This window comes from Euprymna scolopes, chromosome 19 (genome assembly GCF_053919585.1).
Source record: "Euprymna scolopes isolate OS-2025 chromosome 19, ASM5391958v1, whole genome shotgun sequence".
Lineage (NCBI taxonomy): Eukaryota > Metazoa > Mollusca > Cephalopoda > Sepiida > Sepiolidae > Euprymna > Euprymna scolopes.
The window spans coordinates 104,789,469-104,810,875 of NC_136500.1; the positions used below are offsets into that span (position 1 = coordinate 104,789,469).

The window sequence follows — 21,407 nt, forward strand, 5'->3', positions numbered from 1 at the left end:
CATAGAAGTTATAGGCTAGAAAAATGTAAAATGATCATCAACAGTTTTAAAGAGATAGCATACTTACACAGGTGAAAAATGTATTCAGTTTGAAAAGATAAATACTTTTTAAATAAAACCTCAGACAGGTTCAATCAAGAAATGAAACGTTAAATAACTTTTTTCAATCTAACTTTCTGAAATTGAAAAGGACCATATTTTCAACATAAAAAAGATTGTTGTTTTATGTCTCCAATATTTGTTTTTTGTAGTTTCAAGTCTACAAAATTTTTCTGTCTAAGTAAAGAAATACTCTACTAAAACTAGATTTTGATGTCATTTGGAATTTTTGAAATCATTGCTTTTTTCAAACTGTATTGAATAAGCTTTTAGTACATATAACACCAAATGCTTTCACTTTAACTAGGCCAAAAGTATATATTTTTTTAATTTTTAGGCACATCATCTATATAAATAAAATAGTAAATGTATGTCTGTGTGTAAATATCTAACAGGTAAACTCTTAAACTACTGGTCACATAACACTGAAATCTGCAGAAAATAATATTCATGCACTAAGGATGATTTATCGAGTAAATTCTTTGTTTACATGCATGTATATTGCGTACAGACATCAGCAAATTGTTCATTCACACAAACCGCCATTTTTGTATTTGTGTGCATGTGCAATTCATTCATCTTATTTAATCTTTTAGCCTATTAAGCCTTTGTATTCATGTAGTAATCAGGAAAAACTGCAGAGTCATTCAGCGACATTTCTCTTTACATTATGGTGTGGGTGGGGATGATATGAGATTATCATCACATGCATTACTGGCAGTTTTGATAATTTATTATTGGAGTAGGGGGGTGAAAATGAAAGGTGGGGTAACTTCGGGTAATGACGTCATTCCTCTTCAAATTATGGTGTAAAGTGGGGGACAACTCGAGATTATCCTCACATTAATTGGCGAGTGTTTAAATGAGACAATCTTCCCAGACATTATCTCCTTCTCTTTATTTGTGTAGAGGCGGGGGTGATAGGAAGGGGGTTACCTTCCAGTGATGACGTCATTCCCCTTCAAATTATAGTGTATAGTGGGGACAACTGGAGATTATTCTCACATGGATTGGTGAGTGTTTAAATGAGACAATCCTCCCAGATATTATCTCCTCTTTATTTCTGTAATTATAGGCAGGGGGATACCTTCTGGTGATAATGTCCATTCCTCTTCAAAATATGTTGTAAAGTGGGGGACAACTTAAAATTATCCTCACATGGATTGGTGACTGTTTAAATGAGACAATCCTCCCATATATTATCTCCTCATGTTTATTCGAGTAGGTGCGGAGTGATAGGCAAGGGGGTAACTTCAGGTTATGGCCTTATTTGTCTTCAAATTATAGTGTTAAGTGGGGTACAACTTAAGAATATCATCACCTGGATTGGTAACTGTTTAAATGAGATAATCTTCCCAAACATTATCTCCTCCTTTTATGTCGCTAAGGGGGTGATAGGCTGAGGGGGTAGCTTCTGGTGATGACGTCATTCCTATTCAAATTATGGTGTTAAGTGGAGGATTACTTGAGATTATCATCACATGAATTGGCGACTATTTGAATTAGACAATCCTCCCATTCTTTATCAAATTATTGTTGGACGTGGTGTTGGGTTGAGATTATAAAAGTGCTCAATATCTTAGATAGCGCCATATGTCTTGAAAGAAATAATTACTTTGTTTTTTGTTATTGTGTTGTGGTAAACGTAACTCAGTGAAAAATGTCTAATACCTGAGCAACGCTGGGTAGCCCTGCTAGTGTATCTATAAAACTAAAGCTAATCAGGTAAAATAAATGTCATTTTAAAAAATTAGCACATGAAAAACTATATAATTTGACCCCAAAACACAAAACACCATATTCTTGTTGACCAGTGTAATAATAAAAAAATAAACAAATATATAATAATAAAAAATATATATTGATAAACAATAAATGGATATATGAGAATAAAGAATAAACACATGCATGATAATAAAGAATGAACACATAAAATAATAAAGAATAAAATAAATATATAATAGTATAGAATATATATATATATAATATTAAAAATAAATATACAATAAAAAAGAATAAATAAATAATAATAAAGAATAAACACACATATAAAAATCATATATATAATAATGAAAATAATTGTATAATAGTGAAGAATAAATACATATATGATATTAAAAATAAATATATAATAATATAGAATAAACACATATAATATAAAAATGAATATAAAATAAAAAAGAATAAATAAAAAATAATAAAAAATAAACACATATATAATAATAAAGAATAAACACATATATAAAAAACGCATATATAATAATAAAAATAATTATATAATAATAAAGAATAAAGACATATACAATATTGAAAATAGATTATGATAAAGAATCAAGAAATATATAATTATAAAGAATCAACACCTACATAATATTAAAAATAAATATATAATACTAAAGAATAAATAAATAAATAAGAATAAAGAAAAAACACATATATTATACTAAAATAAATAGATAAAAAAGAATGAATAAATATATAATAATAAATAATAAACAAATACATAATAATAAATAAACCCATATATAATATTAAAAATAAATATATTATTCAAAAGAATAAATAAATATATAAGAATCAGGAATAAACAGATCTATAATATTAAAAATAAATATATATTAAAGGAGAAGAATTTAATAAAAAATAATAAAGAATAAAGACATATATAATAATAAAGAATCAGTACATACATAATATTAAAAATAAATATATAATAATAAAGAATAAGTAAATATATAATAATAAAGAATAAATAAATATAATATTAAATATAATATATAATAGTAAAGGCTAAAAAATATAATAATATAAAATAAACACATATATAATAATAAAGAATAAACACATAATCATAATGAAAAACACATATATAATATTAAAAATAAAAATATGATAATAACGATTATATAAATAATATTAATATATAAAAAAAGAATAAATGACTATATAATAAAAATATAAGTATAAATACATATAAAATAAAAAAGAATCATTAAATATATAATAATAAATCATAAACATATATAATATTGAAAATAAATATATAATAATAGAGAATAAATAAACATATAATAAAAAGAATAAACGCAAAAATAATGATGAAAGATGAATATATATATATGTAATAATAAAAATAAACACATATAATAATAAAATAAATACATAAAACTAAAGAATAAACACATAATAATAAAGAACAAATAAAGAATAAACACATAATAATAAAGAACAAATAAAGAATAAACACATAATAATAAAGAACAAATAAAGAATAAACACATAATAATAAAGAACAAATAAAGAATAAACACATAATAATAAAGAACAAATAAAGAATAAACACATAATAATAAAGAACAAATAAAGAATAAACACATAATAATAAAGAACAAATAAAGAATAAACACATAATAATAAAGAACAAATAAAGAATAAACACATAATAATAAAGAACAAATAAAGAATAAACACATAATAATAAAGAACAAATAAAGAATAAACACATAATAATAAAGAACAAATACATATATGATAATAAAGAATAAACACATATAGAATGATAAAGAATAAACACGTATATAATCATAAAAAATAACTGCATATATAATAATACAAAATAACTAAATATAGATTAATAAAAATAAATAAATATATAATAATAAAGAATAAACACATATAAAATAATAAGGAATAAATCAATATATAAAAAAAAGAATAAACACATATATAATAATAAGAAATAACTCTATGCATTATGATAAAAAATGAATAAATATATGATAATAAAAAATAAACACCTATATAATAATAAAAAATAAATTCATATATAATAAAAAAAAAAATTAATACATATATAATAATATAAAAAACATATTTAAAAACTAGCCTGGGTGCGCAGCATTCCCCGGGTGTTAGTAGATATGTGTCGAGCAAAAATAAAAGAAAGAAAAAGTGGTAGTAGGTAGGCAGGCTTAACCCTGCAACGCGAAGGCGGAAAAGAAAGTGAAAGGAAACCTGACATCTTACCGTTACGCCATGATGCGACTGGGAGTGTAAAGCATTCAAATTTAGCGATGTCAACCATTATGCCATAGTGGATAGCGAAATGAATGAGCTGGCTGTAAGCCAGTTAAGCTTTCAGCTTTTTGTCGTATTTATTTCTTTACTCCTGATCTGAAATAGAACACGTACATTAAATCCATTTCGAAGATCGCCGGAAATATTGTGGGATCCTTCTATCGATCTAGTAGATACCTCACTGCTGATGCAATTCTCTACCTCTATAAAGACCAGGTACGTCCAAGGATAGAGTACTGTTGCCACATCTGGGCAGGGACTGCTAGAAAGACCATGTCCTGCCTTGACAGAGTTCAAAATAGACTTTGTAGCCTAGTAGAGGATGACCTTTTCTCTTCCTTGCAACCTCTTTCTCACAGAAGAGACATTGCGAGTCTGTCTCTGCTTTATAGTTTATATTATGGCAAGTGCTCGTCTGAGCTCCAATCTATTTTCCACCCTTGCCAAACTTTCACGAGAAACACTCGTCTAGTTGAAAACACTATCAATAATTTCCCCCACTCTTTATATATGCCTAAACCTAAACGTAGATTCCATGAACAAAGCTTCTTTCTTAGAACTACACACCTGTGAAACTGTCTTCTGTTTGCTTGCCTTCAAGTCCAATGTAAGCAAGTTCTTGATGAGCTGTTCCCCTTAAGTAATCCAATTTACCAAATTTCCACTACTAACAATTACTACGATATTGTCCCATTGACTACTGTACACTCATTAACCCTTATCCTCGAGTGGCCTCTGGGCCTCGATAAGTGGTTACTCCTATGTAAAAAAAAAACATAATAATAAGGAATAAATAAATATATAGTGATAAAAAAAAAATAAATATATAATAATAAAAATAAATACATTTTTAATAATAAATAATGAATACATACATAATAATAACAAATAAATAAATATCTAATAATAAATATATAATAAAAAGATTAAACACATATATAATGAAAAAGAATAAATATGCATATAATAATAAAGCATTAGATATAATTTTCCTTTTCCGATTCAAAAATAATAAAGTCTCCCCAAACTAATTCTGCTCATTCTGATTAGCTGACCTCTGACCATTCCTATATTCTGGATTAACAGTATTCATGTGCTAAGTGAATGCTAATGTACCATTCAAATATGTATCGCAATGATACCTACTTTTGCCCTCTGAATCAATTGCTGCATTCATTTTCTTACATTTTACAGCGTAAGTTTACATTTCCTCTCTGTCTCTTTCTCTCTCTCTCTCCCTATCTCTCTCTGTATATATTCTTTCCAATTCTCTCTCTCCCATTCTCTCTCTCTTGCGTGCGTGCACACACTTTTTACATTTCTTTTTATGCTGAAGAAAAAAACATTTCATGGTAATGCCAAAGAAAAAGTAACAAACATTTATTTCCTCTCTCTCGCTTGCTCACTTTGTACATTTACTCCAGTAATTAATTATATTTTTTCAAACATAATCACGTTTATTTTTAAATGTACTTCATTTAAATATACTTTATTTAAACCTGTGCAATCGATTAAGACCATCGCTGATCTAAAAAGAAATGTTCTGGCAATATCATTTACTGGATTCATACTTATTATGTTGTTTGAATTTAATGTTTTCTTAACTTATGTGAAATATTCACATTTTAAAACTGTTAAACTATTTTTATAGTTTACTGTATTTTATGTTTTTTTTTCACCCCTTCTCATAATAAAAATTTGTAAACTTTTTTATCAATCGATTTTTTATTTAATCGCATATCTTTTCAAATAACTATGTTTATTTAAGTTATATATTTTGTCAAACTGTTTAGATATTTTTGAAATATATTTATTTACAAAAACATGAAAAGAAAACAATGAATGTGTCACATTTTTTACAGTTTTAGCAGTTTTAAAACTAAATGTGCAACAACAAATAGTTTAACAGTTTTAAAATGTGAATATTTACATATGTTAAAAAAACATTGAATTCAAACATAATAAGCGCGAATCAAGTAGATGATATTGCTGGAATATTTATTTTTAAATTGGCTACGATTGTAATAGATTGTGCAGGTTTAAAGGAGTCTGCCATGTATGCAAGAGTAGAAGGTACATATGTAGAATGAGAAAGCGATGATGGAAAGTGGAGGTTAGAGTTATAGAATATGACGGATAGAAACAAAGGTGTTATTAATTGGAGGATACAGGAAATTTGTGTGTGAATTCCCTTTTCTTACAACTTTTCATTTTTGTGATTCTATAATGAAAATCGATTCTTGAGGAAAATAGTTTTGCAGTTTTCTTTACCAATGTCCACGTACAATGTTTTTTTAGGAATCAAACAAATTATTTGAAACTTTTTGTATTATTGAAATTTGTTTCACTTTGGATTATTTTTCTTTAAGTTTTATAAATTTGTAAAATAAAATTGATAATCTAAATACTATATCAATATACATCTGACATTTTCTTCAATATTCAAAAAAAACATTTTTTACTACTGCTGTCTTTAATTTCAATTGGCAACTTGTTCCAAAAATATAAAAAAAATAATTGATTATTCTGCATTGAGAATAACATTTTAGATTGAGGAGAAATATTTAAAAAAAAAATGTCTGCCATTTCATGAATTATTTTGACATCTTCAATTAAATCTTATTCATCTTTCTAGTAAAATAATTTTCAATCTCACCTTTTTTTTATTTCTTTATTATCTTTTATTTTTGTTATATGTAGTAACATTTTACTATTACATTCCTATTCTCATATCTAGACGCTGGAACCTATAGTTGAGTATAACACTCAATATAAGGTTTTATTAGAGCTTTATGTATCTTTAAAACAACATTTTGTGTCCTTGGAATAATATTTATAATCGTCCATCCAATCATTACATTTGTCTACAACAGACAAAATGACTATATTTTTTAGAAATCCTCAAATCGAATTCCTCATTTATTTTATGAATTTCTCTGTAAATCGAAATTCAATATACTGTTTCCTCTGTTAAATTTTTATTCTTAGGTATCTTCCCAATACGACAACTTATTTAATCCATCTGTTATTTATTTTCATAATGGTCTAATAAACCGTTTAAAAATAGCAATAAATAGTTGTATTCTTTTATTTCTATCACTATGTAAATGATTAGATATAGGTAAGAAAAGATGTAATATCAATAAGAATATCAGAAAAAACAACAAATAAATGTTGTATTAATTACCAATTTTTGTCTTCATAGTTTTTTCTGGTAAATGAAATTCACTTTTTATTATGAAAAATTCAAACATTAAACCTTATAATTAATAACAACTGTTTTCAGGGAGAAAACGCTATAAAAAAAAAATAAAAAAGACAATGCTATATATTAGTTCCAACAACGCTTTTTCAAACATATATATCTATGACATCAACAAAAAAAATAAAAAAGACAATGCTATATATTAGTTCCAACAACGCTTTTTCAAAGATATATATATCTATGACATCAATAAAAAAAATAAAAAAGACAATGCTATATATTAGTTTCAACAACGCTTTTTCAAACATATATATCTATGACATCAATAAAAAAAATAAAAAAGACAATGCTATATATTAGTTCCAACAACGCTTTTTCAAACATATATATATCTATGACATCAATAAAAAAAATAAAAAAGACAATGCTATATATTAGTTTCAACAACGCTTTTTCAAACATATATATCTATGACATCAATAAAAAAAATAAAAAAGACAATGCTATATATTAGTTCCAACAACGCTTTTTCAAACATATATATCTATGACATCAATAAAAAAAATAAAAAAGACAATGCTATATATTAGTTCCAACAACGCTTTTTCAAACATATATATCTATGACATCAATAAAAAAAATAAAAAAGACAATGCTATATATTAGTTCCAACAACGCTTTTTCAAACATATATATATCTATGACATCAATAAAAAAAATAAAAAAGACAATGCTATATATTAGTTCCAACAACGCTTTTTCAAACATACATATATATCTATGACATCAATAAAAAAAATAAAAAAGACAATGCTATATATTAGTTCCAACAACGCTTTTTCAAACATATATATCTATGACATCAATAAAAAAAATAAAAAAGACAATGCTATATATTAGTTCCAACAACGCTTTTTCAAACATATATATATCTATGACATCAATAAAAAAAATAAAAAAGACAATGCTATATATTAGTTTCAACAACGCTTTTTCAAACATATATATCTATGACATCAATAAAAAAAATAAAAAAGACAATGCTATATATTAGTTCCAACAACGCTTTTTCAAACATATATATCTATGACATCAATAAAAAAAATAAAAAAGACAATGCTATATATTAGTTCCAACAACGCTTTTTCAAACATATATATCTATGACATCAATAAAAAAAATAAAAAAGACAATGCTATATATTAGTTCCAACAACGCTTTTTCAAACATATATATATCTATGACATCAATAAAAAAAATAAAAAAGACAATGCTATATATTAGTTTCAACAACGCTTTTTCAAACATATATATCTATGACATCAATAAAAAAAATAAAAAAGACAATGCTATATATTAGTTCCAACAACGCTTTTTCAAACATATATATATCTATGACATCAATAAAAAAAATAAAAAAGACAATGCTATATATTAGTTCCAACAACGCTTTTTCAAACATATATATATCTATGACATCAATAAAAAAAATAAAAAAGAATGCTATATATTAGTTCCAACAACGCTTTTTCAGACATATATATATCTATGACATCAATAAAAAAAATAAAAAAGACAATGCTATATATTAGTTTCAACAACGCTTTTTCAAACATATATATCTATGACATCAATAAGAAAAATGGTTGTTATCTCAGTTTTACTTTCACATTTTCCTACAGACTTGCCTTCCATCGTTCCAAACATAAATGCTCCTCTTCTCAATATATTTCACTTTATAATGCAAAATCAATAATAATGCAAAATCAATAATAATGCAAAATCAATAATAATACAAAATCAATAATAATGCAAAATCAATAATACAAAATCAATAATAATGCAAAATCAATAATAATACAAAATCAATAATAATACAAAATCAATAATAATGCAAAATCAATAATAATACAAAATCAATAATAATTCAGAATCAATAATAATACAAAATCAATAATAATGCAAAATCAATAATAATACAAAATCAATAGTAATGCAAAATCAATAATAATGCAAAATCAATAATAAAAGAAAATCAATAATAATACAAAATCAATAATAATGCAAAATCAATAATAATGCACAATCAATAATACAAAATCAATAATAATGCAAAATCAATAATAATACAAAATCAATAATAATACAAAATCAATAATAACGCAAAATCAATAATAATACAAAATCAATAATAATACAAAATCAAACATAATGCAAAATCAATAATAATGCAAAATCAATAATAATAATACAAAATCAATAATAATGCAAAATCAATAATAATAATACAAAATCAATAATAATGCCAAATCAATAATAATAATAATACAAAATCAATAAAAATGCAAAATCAATAATAATGCAAAATCAATTATAATGCAAAATCAATACACGACATCAAAATATTAAACATTCATGAAGCTATTTACACTAAAACTAATTATCTATATATTAATAGGATAGCGTGCATGTTATTTATTTTGTGTCACGCTTACGTCCGAGTGACTGTCATTTAATTGTTATGGACCTCCATTTTTTCTTGTAATAAATAATTTTACCAAGAATTCTTCATAAGTTTTAGTTTCGGTTTCGATTATAGCTGATGGCACTTAGGTCCTCTAATTTTTTAATAAATAATTCTACCAAGAATTCTACATAAGTTTTAGTTTCAGTTTTGATTACAGCTGAAGGAACTCAAGTTATATATATATATATATATATATATGCATGTATATTTTTCATAAGTTTTGGTTTCAGTTTCAGTTTCGATTCAAGCTGATGCACCCAAGTCATATGGATATATTTTTTATTTTGAAAATCGCAACTTTATAATATATAAAAATCGATAGAACATTAACTCTATAATAATATATTCGTATATATAAGGATTAAAATATCATATTTAAGCTTACTTTATGGCCGGGCTATGTCAAGCATCCCTGCTAGCCTAGATAAATACTTTTTCAGTTTTAATAAAAGAGCTACAATAATATCAGAGCGTCTCAATTTACGCTGAACATCTACAGAATGCCAACATCAATATATTACATATGAATTTCCACAGGTCCTGCCATTAATAATATTAATTACGAAAGTAGTCATAATTTTGCTATTACTCTATAATCCTTTTGAATTTTGCAAGCGCTTTACACCAGTGGCATAGCAACTTTTTTTGCCGCCTATAGCGGTTGTAAAATTTGCCCCCCACCCCCACCTGCTGGCATTGAATAACTTGTTAACGTTTAAAATTCCAAAAAGCCCTCAAAATATTTTGGAACTACAATGAAATGTCTAATTTTAGACTGTTCTAATCATCAAAGAAAACCAAGGATTTTTCAAAACAAAAACGTATAATTCAAATTACTGAAAAAATGTTAAATTAAATTAATTGGCTACATAAACAAATAAATAAAGTCTGGATACACAAACAAAGGAAAACAAATATTTTTTTCAAAACAAAAACGTATAATTCAAATTACTGAAAAAATGTTAAATTAAATTAATTAATTACATAAACAAATAAATAAAGTCTGGATACACAAACAAAGGGAAACAAATATTTTTTTCAAAACAAAAACGTATAATTCAAATTACTGAAAAAATGTTAAATTAAATTAATTGACTACATAAACAAATAAATAAAGTCTGGATACACAAACAAAGGGAAACAAATATTTTTTTCAAAACAAAAACGTATTATTCAAATTACTGAAAAAATGTTAAATTAAATTAATTGACTACATAAACAAATAAATAAAGTCTGGATACACAAACAAAGGGAAACAAATATTTTTTTCAAAACAAAAACGTCTTCTTCAAATTACTGAAAAAATGTTAAATTAAATTAATTGACTACATAAACAAATAAATAAAGTCTGGATACACAAACAAAGGGAAACAAATATTTTTTTCAAAACAAAAACGTATAATTCAAATTACTGAAAAAATGTTAAATTAAATTAATTGACTACATAAACAAATAAATAAAGTCTGGATACACAAACAAAGGGAAACAAATATTTTTTTCAAAACAAAAACGTATTATTCAAATTACTGAAAAAATGTTAAATTAAATTAATTGACTACATAAACAAATAAATAAAGTCTGGATACACAAACAAAGGGAAACAAATATTTTTTTCAAAACAAAAACGTATAATTCAAATTACTGAAAAAATTTGTTAAATTAATTGGCTACATAAACAAATAAATAAAGTCTGGATACACAAACAAAGGAAAACAAATATTTTTTTCAAAACAAAAACGTATAATTCAAATTACTGAAAAAATGTTAAATTAAATTAATTAATTACATAAACAAATAAATAAAGTCTGGATACACAAACAAAGGGAAACAAATATTTTTTTCAAAACAAAAACGTATTATTCAAATTACTGAAAAAATGTTAAATTAAATTAATTGACTACATAAACAAATAAATAAAGTCTGGATACACAAACAAAGGGAAACAAATATTTTTTTCAAAACAAAAACGTATTATTCAAATTACTGAAAAAATGTTAAATTAAATTAATTGACTACATAAACAAATAAATAAAGTCTGGATACACAAACAAAGGAAAACAAATATTTTTTTCAAAACAAAAACGTATTATTCAAATTACTGAAAAAATGTTAAATTAAATTAATTGACTACATAAACAAATAAATAAAGTCTGGATACACAAACAAAGGGAAACAAATATTTTTTTCAAAACAAAAACGTATTATTCAAATTACTGAAAAAATGTTAAATTAAATTAATTGACTACATAAACAAATAAATAAAGTCTGGATACACAAACAAAGGGAAACAAATATTTTTTTCAAAACAAAAACGTATTATTCAAATTACTGAAAAAATGTTAAATTAAATTAATTGACTACATAAACAAATAAATAAAGTCTGGATACACAAACAAAGGGAAACAAATATTTTTTTCAAAACAAAAACGTATAATTCAAATTACTGAAAAAATTTGTTAAATTAATTGGCTACATAAACAAATAAATAAAGTCTGGATACACAAACAAAGGAAAACAAATATTTTTTTCAAAACAAAAACGTATTATTCAAATTACTGAAAAAATGTTAAATTAAATTAATTGACTACATAAACAAATAAATAAAGTCTGGATACACAAACAAAGGGAAACAAATATTTTTTTCAAAACAAAAACGTATTATTCAAATTACTGAAAAAATGTTAAATTAAATTAATTGACTACATAAACAAATAAATAAAGTCTGGATACACAAACAAAGGGAAACAAATATTTTTTTCAAAACAAAAACGTATTATTCAAATTACTGAAAAAATGTTAAATTAAATTAATTGACTACATAAACAAATAAATAAAGTCTGGATACACAAACAAAGGGAAACAAATATTTTTTTCAAAACAAAAACGTATTATTCAAATTACTGAAAAAATGTTAAATTAAATTAATTGACTACATAAACAAATAAATAAAGTCTGGATACACAAACAAAGGGAAACAAATATTTTTTTCAAAACAAAAACGTATTATTCAAATTACTGAAAAAATGTTAAATTAAATTAATTGACTACATAAACAAATAAATAAAGTCTGGATACACAAACAAAGGGAAACAAATATTTTTTTCAAAACAAAAACGTATTATTCAAATTACTGAAAAAATGTTAAATTAAATTAATTGACTACATAAACAAATAAATAAAGTCTGGATACACAAACAAAGGGAAACAAATATTTTTTTCAAAACAAAAACGTATAATTCAAATTACTGAAAAAATTTGTTAAATTAATTGGCTACATAAACAAATAAATAAAGTCTGGATACACAAACAAAGGGAAACAAATATTTTTTTCAAAACAAAAACGTATTATTCAAATTACTGAAAAAATGTTAAATTAAATTAATTGACTACATAAACAAATAAATAAAGTCTGGATACACAAACAAAGGGAAACAAATATTTTTTTCAAAACAAAAACGTATTATTCAAATTACTGAAAAAATTTGTTAAACTAATTGGCTACATAAACAAATAAATAAAGTCTGGATACACAAACAAAGGGAAACAAATATTTTTTTCAAAACAAAAACGTATTATTCAAATTACTGAAAAAATTTGTTAAACTAATTGGCTACATAAACAAATAAATAAAGTCTGGATACACAAACAAAGGGAAACAAATATTTTTTTCAAAACAAAAACGTATTATTCAAATTACTGAAAAAATTTGTTAAACTAATTGGCTACATAAACAAATAAATAAAGTCTGGATACACAAACAAAGGGAAACAAATATTTTTTTCAAAACAAAAACGTATTATTCAAATTACTGAAAAAATTTGTTAAACTAATTGGCTACATAAACAAATAAATAAAGTCTGGATACACAAACAAAGGGAAACAAATATTTTTTTCAAAACAAAAACGTATTATTCAAATTACTGAAAAAATTTGTTAAACTAATTGGCTACATAAACAAATAAATAAAGTCTGGATACACAAACAAAGGGAAACAAATATTTTTTTCAAAACAAAAACGTATTATTCAAATTACTGAAAAAATTTGTTAAACTAATTGGCTACATAAACAAATAAATAAAGTCTGGATACACAAACAAAGGGAAACAAATATTTTTTTCAAAACAAAAACGTATTATTCAAATTACTGAAAAAATTTGTTAAACTAATTGGCTACATAAACAAATAAATAAAGTCTGGATACACAAACAAAGGGAAACAAATATTTTTTTCAAAACAAAAACGTATTATTCAAATTACTGAAAAAATTTGTTAAATTAATTGGCTACATAAACAAATAAATAAAGTCTGGATACACAAACAAAGGGAAACAAATATTTTTTTCAAAACAAAAACGTATTATTCAAATTACTGAAAAAATTTGTTAAACTAATTGGCTACATAAACAAATAAATAAAGTCTGGATACACAAGCAAAGGGAAACAAATATTTTTTTCAAAACAAAAACGTATAATTCAAATTATTAAAAAAATGTTAAATTAAATTAATTGGCTACATAAACAAATAAATAAAGTCTGGATACACAAACAAAGGAAAACAAATATTTTTTCAAAACAAAAACGTATAATTCAAATTATAAAAAAATGTTAAATTAAATTAATTGACTACACAAACAAATGTAATCATAAATTTAAATGAGAACATTTGGACACCTGAAAATGTTATGAAACAATAAAATCATTTTTATTTAGTTTTTGGTGTTGTTGGTAAAAGTCCAAATTATTGCCAAAAACATGGCTTTATCAAGAGAGGATTGTCCGATTTAGTTTTCGTTTCTTTTTCTTTATAATGTTGTTATTAAAGGTGGAGCCTTATGAAGAGAAAAAACGTTTTGTATTGGTGTTGTGTGAAATCCGTGTGTGTAATCGCTCGGTTTAAGTGTGAAATTTAAGAATTGGAGAATCACACATTTTAGAAAATATTTTTTATGTGAATTTAAATGAGAATATTTGAAAACCTGAAAATGTTATGAAATGATAAAATCATTTTTATTTACTTTTTTTGTTGTTGTTTAACCCCTTGAAAAATAGGTTTAAATGTTTTTAATAAATTTATTTACAAATTGCAAATAATGCTATGAATCAAGTTCGTTGAAAATTTACAAACATTTGCGCCTTTTTTATATTTTGGCTAAGTTATCAATAGCTCTAACAGAATGCACTCCATCGACAAGTTTGCTCTCTATGGAGAGGATTGCCAAGCCTTGTCTAGCTCATTGTTGACTGAAGGTAGTTCTTTATGAGCTTTAGTTTGGAGAAAGAGAACGTTCACAGCTGGCAATGTTAATAGCTTGGGCAAGGAAAACGCCCAGCAAGATCACAATATTAGGGACAGAATTCCCAAGGTTTATCTCTGTATAAAGTTCAAAAGTTCAAGAGATTCATTGATTTTGTCTTTTCCTGAAGCTTTCACAAAATACTGTAATCTTTTCCTTTTCAGCAAAGAATTTATCTTTATCTGTATCTTCATCAACTTCTCCAAGCTGACAATCATAATTATCATCAAGATTTGACGGTGTAAGAAAAGCGTATTTACCTGCAAGATTGTTGAAATCTGCAAGATATTTCTTCAATCAACCTGTCTATGACAGGCAGCATTTCCTATTTCAACTCAGTATCTGTTATACCGGCCTTTCTATGCATAAGGGAAATTACACTGGTTCTCACTTTATATATATATATATATATATATATATATATATATATATATATATATATATATATGTATATATATATATATATGTATATATATATATATGTATATATATATATATGTATATATATATATATGTATATATATATATATATATATATATATATATAGTGCCAATAATGTCTACACCAGTGAGAAGGAGCGACAGTACTCCACTGCCTAGTTGAGCGCTAGTCAGTTATACCCGTATTCCTACCTTTGTACCTGTGATGTTAATACACTTTATTTGTTAAATCAACCTCAACTTGATTTTCTTCTTTTACTATTGTGTTTCGACACAAAAGTATCAAAGCCCAGCGCTGCATCAGTCAATCCTTAAATATCCATTCGTTTCTTTTTACGGACACACCGCTCCATGCTAATCCCCATTTCAGAACAGAGTTTTTTTTTTTGACTCGTCTATTGCAGTGTTCACCATCTTTTCTCTATTCTGAAGAAGGCAATCTCTCAACACCGTCAGCCTGACAGAACTTTGTTGCAAATCCAACCCTTTTGTTTGAAGATACTTCTGGGCATCATTGATTTCTGGGAGAATAGTTTTCCAAAGGCTCAGAAATAAAAGAAATGGAAACGACAGTATTGAGATGTGAATTAAAGATGCATCTGATTTTGTGGTTGCATTTTCTACTTTGTCCGTGAGCTGTTCCAGGGCAATGATGACTTCTAATAATTTTTTATCACAACATTTACATTGTCTGCTTGACTACTTCCACTACAAGAAATACTGAGAATGAAGTGTAACTTTGAAAATATGTATAAATTTCAAACAAAAATAAATATCTATTTTGTTTTCGTAATAATGCATTGCTTTGCATTGCTTTGCTAAAACGACTACCAAGGTCCGGCGACCTTGTGACTGCTACCCGTAGGGATCTAGTGAAGGGGGCCACCGACGACCCGCTATGCGCGCGTTTGGGTTAGCAGCAGAGTGAGATCCGCTCCGCGTGAAGCTGGGCACCAGGTTCGAGTCATCTGAACAATTCGGAGTTCTCTCTGAGCTGGCAATTGGCCTGAATTGCACTTCCACTCAACAATATACAATGCAGTTCCCGGTTTTTGGAGTCGCCTGATTGTCCCCGTTGTGGGACAACAGCCGTAGAAACAACTGATCACGCTTTCTTCGATTGCCACGAACTCCACCGGTACTGGTCGTATGTCAGCGAGGTGACGGCTCGCATTGATCCTGAGCATCCTCGCCCAATTACCGTATCCAATGTCGTGGACAACGTGAGGCCGCCATGGGACCGGGAAAGACAAATGGTCTACGTTATGATCCTGGCCGTGGCGAGAATGGTGATTTGGATGTCGCCTCTGGAAGGTTGCCGGGGGGGGGGTCTTTTTTTCATCAGGATCTGATCGCTTTCTTTAAACACCAACTATGGGTGAAGATCAGATGTGATAGAAGAAGGCTGCATCGCGCGGCATTTGACAGAAGATGGATACATGTAGCAAGTCTGTGTGTACGAAGAGGAGCCAAATTTGAATGTGTTCCCCGCCTCTCAGTGTGTTCCATCCCTCCTTGGTTAGGAAGCCTCCAAGATCCCCACCTCCTCCTACTTACAATTTTTATTTTCACCCCCTCCTCTAAATTTCACCCATCTTGGAGAGAAAGAAATACAAACTAATCCCCATTCCTTACAAACAAAATTTTCTTTTCTCCATTCACCCCCATCTAGAGGGCATCTCCACTTAGATGTTGCATAGGGTGCTATTATTAAGATGGCGTATATATTTGTATTGTTGTTGTTGTTCATCTTAGGAGAGTCTTAGTGAGAGATTAGAGTCTTAGGAGTGTTCATGTGTTGAGTGTTCATATGTCTTAAGATGTTCATGTTGTAAGAGATAGCATATTGGAGACATAAACAGGTATATATAAAGAGAGTGACAGTTCTGTATATAATAGACAGTGTACATGTTACTACAAGAGAAACAATTTATGAATATCTTGATAGATAGACCGAGAGATAGTGCGTTTGACATTTACGTTTTGACAGTTGTGCATGTAATATAAAAACGTTACCTTTCTCGTTGTAATGTAATGTAACAGAAGATGCAGATACTCAAAGATAATGACGTCCTTTATTTCATGACCAGTCCATGTTTTCGCTTGAGGAATTCAAAGTTTCTTTACATGGTTATTTCTAAAACCCTCTCACTTTTAGAGGGTGTCTTGATTCTAACGGAGAATCGGTCTGAACCTCTCTGCTTCTCTCCGACTCTTCTCCCAGACTGCGTCTAAAAACTCTACCTATATTGAGAACTCGTCACGTCAGCGCATGATTAAACATGCGCTCATAAAGCATGTTGGATGACATGCGTCACGTTGCCAAACTTGACATGACCCCGAGTTCAGTAACCTATTTTCCAAATAACATTTTTACAAAATATGTTTACAATTTCAATTGACGATTAAATTCCTTAACAGAAAAAAATGTCATTATTACATTCGTTTTCCATATACAGATATGTAAGCTAAACAATTTCAATTCCTTATTTCAATAACATTCTGTATTTATTTTAACTTATGATTGGAATTTTCAATTCCAAATCTAGCTTCACAAGTTCGAATCCTTGACTATCCTATTTCATATTTATATTTAACTAATTCCCTATTTTTTTACTTACATGAAAAGGGGACAGCTCTTTTATCATGTAACATAGAGACTGACCCGCAGAAGCGAGGTTCCTTTTACAAAACTAGTGGAACGGGCAGTCTATCAACTAGATGGGGTTGGGAGGGTCCTACTAATCACCTTTTGTTTTTTCTCCCCCCCCCCGCCCTTGACACAAATGAATTATTGTACCATTTTTATTGTCATCATTTTTGTTTTTACACATCAATAAAAAATGTTTTAAAAATTGGGAGTTGAGTAGGACGTCCCCCAGTATGAAAGGATGAATGCGGTATTATGGTGAAAGAATATACCAGCTGAGAGAAAGTTTTGATTTTGTTTAGTTCTGGAGTGACACGAATGACCAACGACCGCGACAATCCCCCCTTTTGAGTTGGCCATGTGCCTAAGTTTTTTGTTCATTGTTGATTTTCACTGTATTTTTAACATGAATAAAGGATTTAATATCTCAAAGTGTAGTATCTGTTCCGGCAGATACTGCAAGCAAAGACCATATGTGGGGGCAACCCCACATATAAGACCTTGGTCAATGTAGGGGCAACCCTTCATACCAATTGTCACTATCCGGCTCCCCTGCTCCCCGGGAAGTTGGTACCCATTTCCCCCTCACTCCTCACATTAAAAATCGGCCTTGTGCCTAATTTGCTTGGTGGGGGAGCAAATAAATACCCTTTTCTTGGCCTTTTGGCGAAGATCAAAGTGTAGTATCTGTTCCGGCAGATACTGCACTTAAGATAATTTGTACCAGTCAATGGAGGGGAAACCCTCTATACTGGGACAATTATTATTTTTGGTAACCAGAGTGACCCCTTTTAGGGGAGCTGGTTTTTACCTCACATTAAAAACGGCCTTGTGCCTAATTTGCTCAGTGGGGGAGCAAATAAATACCATCTGTTCCGGCAGATACTGCAAGCTATGACTAGCTAGAACTAGCTATGACTGGCAAAGACCAGATGTGGGGGCAACCCCACATGCCTGACCTTTAACCAGCTCCCATTTCCCACCTCTCGGGAGCTGGTCCCCTTTTTCCCTTCCCCCTCCCTTCACTCCTCACATTAAAAATCGGCCTTGTGCCTAATTTGCTCGGTGGGGGAGCAAATAAACACCATCTGTTCTTACTACATGCTGTACTTATTGTTATATAAAGTGGGGGATCACTTTTCTGTATTAATTTAATGCAAAATGATCACCCACTTTACAACCAGTCAGTCTCAAATCCATTCAAGTCATTCTCCAGATCATTCAAGTTGTTTTTGAAGGATTCCAGTTATTTTTTAAGCATTCAAATCATTCTTAAGGTCATTCAATTCATCCTTAAGTTCATTAAAGTCATTCTAAGTCATTTACTTTTTATTTATTTAAGTCATTTCAGCCCATTTTTCAGTCATTTTAAGAATTTCATGTCAATCCTACATTCACGCATTCATTCATTACACGTGAGCACGCGACTAATGGCTATCGGCCTTGTTGATATAGATGTACATAATAATACTTAGATAAGTATGTTTTAACTTAAATAGGGATGGTATGATAAAATTGTGGGGTCTGTATTCGCGCTTGGCCTCCATAGAATGGAAATAGGCACAAACTTTAATAAAGACTTTTCATATCTATCTGCATAAGTATACTTTCATAATTATGTTTCCGTTTGAAGAAATATGGTATAATAAAATTATGGGGTGTTCGTTCGTGCCTGACCTCCATAGAATGGAAATATGTCACAAAGTTTAACAAGGTTTTTTAATATAGATCCACAGAATATTGTGATAAGTGTTTCAGTGTGAGCAGGTATGGTATAATAAATTATGGGGTTTATCTATTTTATTTTTACTTTCATCATATTTTGCTTTGGTTTTGATACCCCCAAATTCGAAGCTATCTCTTTCATAAATCAGAGTCCATTTTCTGTAGGCTGTTTTTGAACCCAGTCAACGACGAGTACTTTTGCTAGTATATATATATATATATATATATATATATATATATATATATATATATATATATATATATATATATATAAGAAGGTAAGAAGGGATAATATATTTATATACATACCACATATACTTTTCTCATCAGAAGTATTTTTTAGAATCTCTCCCTTTTTTTCCTTTAGTATGAAAATAATTTTTCTCTTTGTCATCATTTACTAATAACCGGTATGAGCAGAATACCTAATTTTAATTGATTATTTTGTTTTTCACCTATTTACTATCTTTCTTATTTAAGAAGACACATATATGTCTATCATAATGCATCTGACATCTGAAACATTATTGATTGGATCAGTTTTGCTCACACTAAAAATATCAAAAGTAGCAGGAATGTCTCATATTATAGAGTTCCGCGAAAGATATATTTCAAATATATCTTTCCTGTTCGTCTTCCTTTTTATAAGAAAAGGATCTTTTATACAACATTTATGGTTTTAATTTTATTACTTTGTTTGAAATATTTCTTCGTGATGTATGAATATAGACATTTTTGTCTCATAATGCAAATAAACCTGCCATCTTTTAACATGTGGATAAGGATCATAATAATGGGAAGAATCGTTGTAGTTATCATTTCGGTTTTAGATTAGAGAAAAAATTACTTTTCTTGATACAAATAAAATGAAGTGTGTGTCGAACAAATTCAAAAACTACTGAATGAATTTAAACTTGAACCAAATCAACTTTATTATAATAGCACGAAATTCGGTCTGGGTGCTGAACTTTATAACTTGTCAATAAGTTTATTCAAATACTTTCGATTTACAATTGTTAAACAAACTTATTTTATTTAGTTATTGATATTTTTTTGGTTATTGATATTTTATTTGGTTATTGATATTGTTTTTGATTGTTGATATTTTATTTGATTATTGATAATTTTTTTTGGTTATTGATATTTTCTTGGTTATTGATATTTTATTTTATTATTGATATTTTATTTGATTATTGATAATTTTTTTGAATATTGATATTTTTTTTTGATTATTGATATTTTTTTTGGTTATAGATATATTTATTTGATTATTGATGTTTTTTTTATTATTGATATTTTATTGGATTATTGATGTTTTTTTTGGTTATTGATATTTTATTGGATTATTGATATTTTTTTGTTACTGATATATTTTTGGGTTATTGATATT

General features: G+C 27.3%; 1 protein-coding gene and 1 pseudogene across 4 annotated transcripts in view; both read left to right on the forward strand.

The window, feature by feature from the left end:
* The window catches only part of LOC145239866 (tubby-related protein 4-like), a 647,302-nt gene that overhangs the window by 504,657 nt on the left and 121,238 nt on the right, over positions 1–21,407 (forward strand). The gene's annotated exons all lie outside the window — the stretch shown is intronic.
* On the forward strand, positions 18,939–19,084 carry LOC145240584 (U2 spliceosomal RNA; annotated as a pseudogene).